Genomic DNA, 4,971 nt, shown 5'->3' with positions numbered 1-4,971 from the left:
TCTTGTAAATTAAAAAGTAATGCCTAGTTACTCTAGTTACTTGAAAAAAGTAATCTGATTATGTAACTCGCGTTACTTGTAATGCATTATTAATAGTAGTAGTAGTAGTAGTAGTGGTGTTACTATTATTATTACTAGTATTAGCAGTGTTGGGGGTAACACATTACAAGCATTTCACTTTTGGTGTGCAAAGGCTTTTATATTTGCCAAAAATAGAACTTTTATATTTTAAAAACAAACAAGCAAGCCCTGTCCAGATTTTAAAAGTAACGCGAAAGTAACGTAACGCATTACTTTCCATAAAAAGTAACAAGGTAACGTTACATAGTTACTTTTTTATGGAGTAACGCAATATTGTAACGCATTACTTTTAAAAGTAACTTTCCCCAACACTGAGTATTAGTATCAGTATTACCTGCCTAAACATTATTGAAGAGAATGAAGCAATTCTTTTGCCTGCCGCATGGTGTCGTTTTGAGCGCACAGCTCACTGCGCATGCGCGTCCACTAACAATATGGCGCAGCGTCGCGGGGATAGAAGCTGATGAGCAGAAGATCACTCGCACAAAAGAAGAAAAAGTTTCCAACAAACACATGATATAATCAGCAAACCGAGAAACATCTGTTTATTGGGCTCCAACAGTATGAAATCCGGGGATTTATTCCGGCTTGGGCGATACACTCGAGTTGTTTAGTGGAAGAGGACGAATGTTTGTGCAGGTAAGACTTTAAAAAGCTTCAGCAGTGTTTATATAAACAACATCATCTCAGATACGCGTTAATCAACATATGTTTCTGTTAATAATGCTTTGATTGAGTTTATAAAATGGTGTGTTTTTAAAACAAGTAGTGCTTTCTGAAGCTTAGCCTCGAGAAGTGTCTATTTATATGTAATTATGTGTTAAGAGTTTATAGAACAGCTGTGATATGAGCAATCGTCCATAAATATTGAATAAAAACATATCAGTGCAAATGTCACGTATGTATATTGTGTATTTTACTGCTCTATTTATGTGAAGTTTACGATGTACTCCACTCTAATAGTATCTCCTTTTCCTCTAATAAAATCTTTTTTTAAATAAATTATTTAAATGATATCTATAATTAAAGATTCTTTGTTATTATTGTAAATTCTATTGTAAGTTGTTATTGTGCACTGCTGTTCAAAAGTTTGGGATCAGTAAGGTTTGTAATGTTTTTAAGGAAGCCTCTTCTGCTCATCAAGCCTGCATTTATTTGATCAGAAATACAGAAAAAAAACAGTAATATTGTATTATATTATGCGTGAAGTCCAGCTAGTGCAAGATGTGCATTTGTGGTTAAAAGTAGAGCCCGACCGATATGGGTTTTTTGGGGATATCGATATATCGGCCGATATTCTTTGTGTATATTATAGTACAGTACCAGTCAAAAGTTTGGACACTTTCCCATTCGTGTGTGCAAACATTTGACTGGTACTATATATAGAATACAGTATATACATAAACAGAATATATATACATAAACACATTTAAAGTGTTGGCTGGTGTCACTATCTCGCGAATGCACTGGCGGATCTCCACCAAATTTGGGGGATCCCTTCAGCTCAAGGAGCCCTCTCGAACGCCACCCTCTGCGCGTCGGCATTGCTAGATCGGTCGGCGCCGGACTGTGAATTTAACCGCGGGTAACTCCTGAACCCCGGGGGCTATCGACGTGGGGGTGGTCTCATTCGAAAGAGGGCCTCGAGACGTACACTCGATTCACGTTCGTGAGGGTTCCTCGAGCTGAAGGGATCCCCCGAATTTTGTGCGTAACGCCGCGCCGTTACGGAGATATGGCCGTTCAAAGTTTCAATGGTTTTCCATAGACTTAAGCTTTAAAGCGTTTCATCCAGGTCGCCAGTAGCAAACAATGGAGTGCGCTCTGCTGGACAAACTAAGTAATTACACCATTTCAAGCATTTTATCTGCGTTATATGCTCTGTAAAAAAAATTTTCGTATCGGCGGCATATTCGCCGATACCGATATATCGGCGACAGGCTCATTTCGGCCGATAATATCGGCTAAATGATATATCGGTCGGGCTCTAGTTAAAAGTATTTGTTTAAGAAAATGAGCTATGGTTTCGCTAGATAAGAGCCTTATTCCTCGGCTGGGATCGTGTAGAGCTCTTTGAAGCTGCACTGAAACTGCAATTTGGTCCTTCAACCCGTTGGTCCCTATTGAAGTCCATTATATGGAGAAAAATCCTGGAATGCTTTACTCAAAAACCTTAATTTCTTTGCGACTGATTATTGATAATGACCGTGTCTGTTTTTTTTGGCTACAGTGAAATAATAATTAATACTTAATTGTTAGGGGTGTCGAACAGTTGTGCATTCTATTACTGGTATATTTGTTTGCTTTTTTCTTGAAAGCTTTAATCCTCTTTTATTGTATTTTGCATGGAAAACAGTTAGCAATATTTTATTCGTAATTTTTCCGTTTGTATTCCATGGTTGTAAAAGTCAGGTTTGGAATGGGAAGGTATAACAGGGTTTCTGTGGGTCTTAAGAAGTCTTTATTCCTCCTTCCACAAATTTAAGCCTAAAACGGAGTGAAAAATTTAAGGGGGTCTGAATACTTTCCGTACCCACTGTATATCTAAACATCCATAAGACAAGATACAATTACTTGTGATGCAAAATAAAAAAATGAAGTCTTGTTTTCTGAAAACTGAACAGAATTTCTGCTTAAAACAAGAACAAATTTCTGTCCATTTGTTCTTGTTTTAATCATAAACTCACATCATTTTGATCAGTTTCTTATAAAACAAGACTTCTTATTTTATGTCATTTTGCTTCTCAAGTCAATGCATCTTGATTTAAGAATCTTTAGACTGGAAAACAAGACAAAAATACTAACGAAGAACATCACTTTTTTGCAGTGTGTTTAAAAGGTATAGTAAAAGATAAAAAAAATATATTATTTATTTTTTTGTAAAATGAATTAAAAAGTAATGGAGATCTGTTGGAAGTTGTATTTTTGAAGCATTGCTAATACAAGACATTTACATTTACAGACCAAATTGATGTATTGTTTTCCATTCAATTTATTCCTTAAATTTTCTTCACTTGGTCTTAAAAAGGTTCTTAAAAAGTCTTAAATGTACCTTTTATAAAACATGCAGAAACCCTGTATAAAAGCAAATGTTAATAAATAATGACAGAATGTAAATTTTTGATGGACGATTCCTTTAAGTTTGCTTTAGAACTTCTATCCACTGAAACTGAACTAGAATCGCAAAAGATGTTTTAAATTTTATTTTAACGTTCTACTGAATTCTTGTTGAGGTTTAATTGAATGATGTAGCTTGGTTTAAACTCTACTTTTCATGTGCATGACTTGTTTGATCGTAACAAACCTCATTAATATTTAATCTAGTTTTGTGAGTAAACATCAAGTCCCAGATTTGGCCTGTTTTGCACAGCATATTGTAAAATACACCAAAGCTGCTTTCAAATAGCAGAATGTGTTATTTTTATAGGCATCGTAAAATGACGTCAACACATAGAGTAATGCTGCGTGTTTCTAAGCATTTCAGGGGACCTTTAAGTTCTTCCTGAAAAGTTGTTGATTTTGGTTGAACAAATCAAGTGTGGAGTAAAATATTTGTGTTTTATCACGTTTAGGTCCTACACTTCATTGGCACTAAATGAACAGGGATACTTAAGAAAGGAAATTATAGATTGAAGTTTTTTTAAATGGCACAAAACATTAGCCTTTCCTCTGCTATTTGGAATGTTTTCCCACACAAGGAAGAAAAAGTGCGGACAGTTTCCCATTGAATTGCTCCGCAAGAGAGGACTGACCAACAAGAGTCTCTGCCAATGTCCATTTTTCAGCTCTCAAAGACCCAAAGCTCATTTACATGAAAAAAACACTTCCAGCGTGTATAGAGAAAGCCCCCCGTCTGTGTTCTCTATTCACCACCTCAGTTTGAGAACGCAAATCACAGCCACTTATAGAGCATGATTTATTATTCACAAAGGCTTATTCAGGAACTCTTGAGACTGTAATTGCAATGATAAAGTTGTACAGTACAGTAAGCGCACAATTATGGACAGTAACTTCACTGTGACTCTATAGTACATATTATGGAACAAGAAATGTGTTATTTGTTTAAGACAGTGATTGATAGACTTTTGTTTGTTGTATTCGCTGGATTTGGACATTATGTATGTGGCTAACATTTAATGGCTTTGCTTCTTTTAGTGGACAAGAGACACCCGGTTCTGACCATTAGCTATTTACAAAACCCTTTATGTCCTTTACGTTTTGGAGCAAATGTTGTGTGCATTGTGTTTTGACTTCAAATTATTTGTGAAACTGTGGCCCTTTTTCATGAAACACAAGCAGAACAGTTTTCTATGTAGGCTAAATCATAAGTAAAAGCTTTTGTTTGTCATTATTTGTCCCAAATGGAGTAATTGAAAGGTTTACACACATTCGTTCTGCTCGAGTTTCATGCATAAGGTCCATTACTGTGCAGACAACTGGTTTTGTATATTTGTGGAAATACTTGTGCAGCTCGTGTGGTAAAGTTTGGTATTTCTTCTGTAGACTGTAAAAATCAATTTTGGATGAAAGAGTCTATAATGAATAAATGTAAATGATACGGTTTTAAAATTATTCTTTTATCAGTCGTACTGTGTGTGAAATGTCAGACATGTCCTTTAAATTAGGCTTTTTTGTACATAAAATGTTATTTTTTGGAAATGTGGTTGGATAGATTATATGATTGCTTAGATTGTGGAAATGCTATATACTTGTGCATGGGAAATGTAAGAATTGGACGAATTGCTTTTGTTGTGTATTGTCATTTGGACGTAGCTTTGGATAAAGGTATTAAATGAATAAGTGTATTACGTGTAATTTAAAGTTGTTAATTCATAATTATTAGGGATGCACCGATACCACTTTTTCCAGTACTCGCCCGATACCGATACT

General features: G+C 35.3%; 1 protein-coding gene across 2 annotated transcripts in view; it reads left to right on the top strand.

The window, feature by feature from the left end:
• Positions 1-497: 497 nt before the first annotated feature.
• The window catches only part of LOC107709670 (adenomatous polyposis coli protein-like), a 55,655-nt gene continuing 51,181 nt past the window's right edge, over positions 498-4,971 (top strand). The window contains exon 1 of one of the 2 annotated variants that reach the window (XM_016514256.1): positions 498-709. The gene's annotated coding sequence lies outside the window, so the exon portion shown is untranslated. Of the gene's footprint in view, positions 721-4,971 lie in introns of both variants that reach the window. The other variant, XM_016514251.1, reaches the window with a different exon arrangement.

This window comes from Sinocyclocheilus rhinocerous, unplaced genomic scaffold, assembly GCF_001515625.1.
Source record: "Sinocyclocheilus rhinocerous isolate Xijiao unplaced genomic scaffold, SAMN03320098_v1.1 scaffold3220, whole genome shotgun sequence".
Lineage (NCBI taxonomy): Eukaryota > Metazoa > Chordata > Actinopteri > Cypriniformes > Cyprinidae > Sinocyclocheilus > Sinocyclocheilus rhinocerous.
The sequence above is the reverse complement of the archived record's forward strand: the minus strand, read 5'-3'. Positions and strand labels throughout refer to the sequence as shown.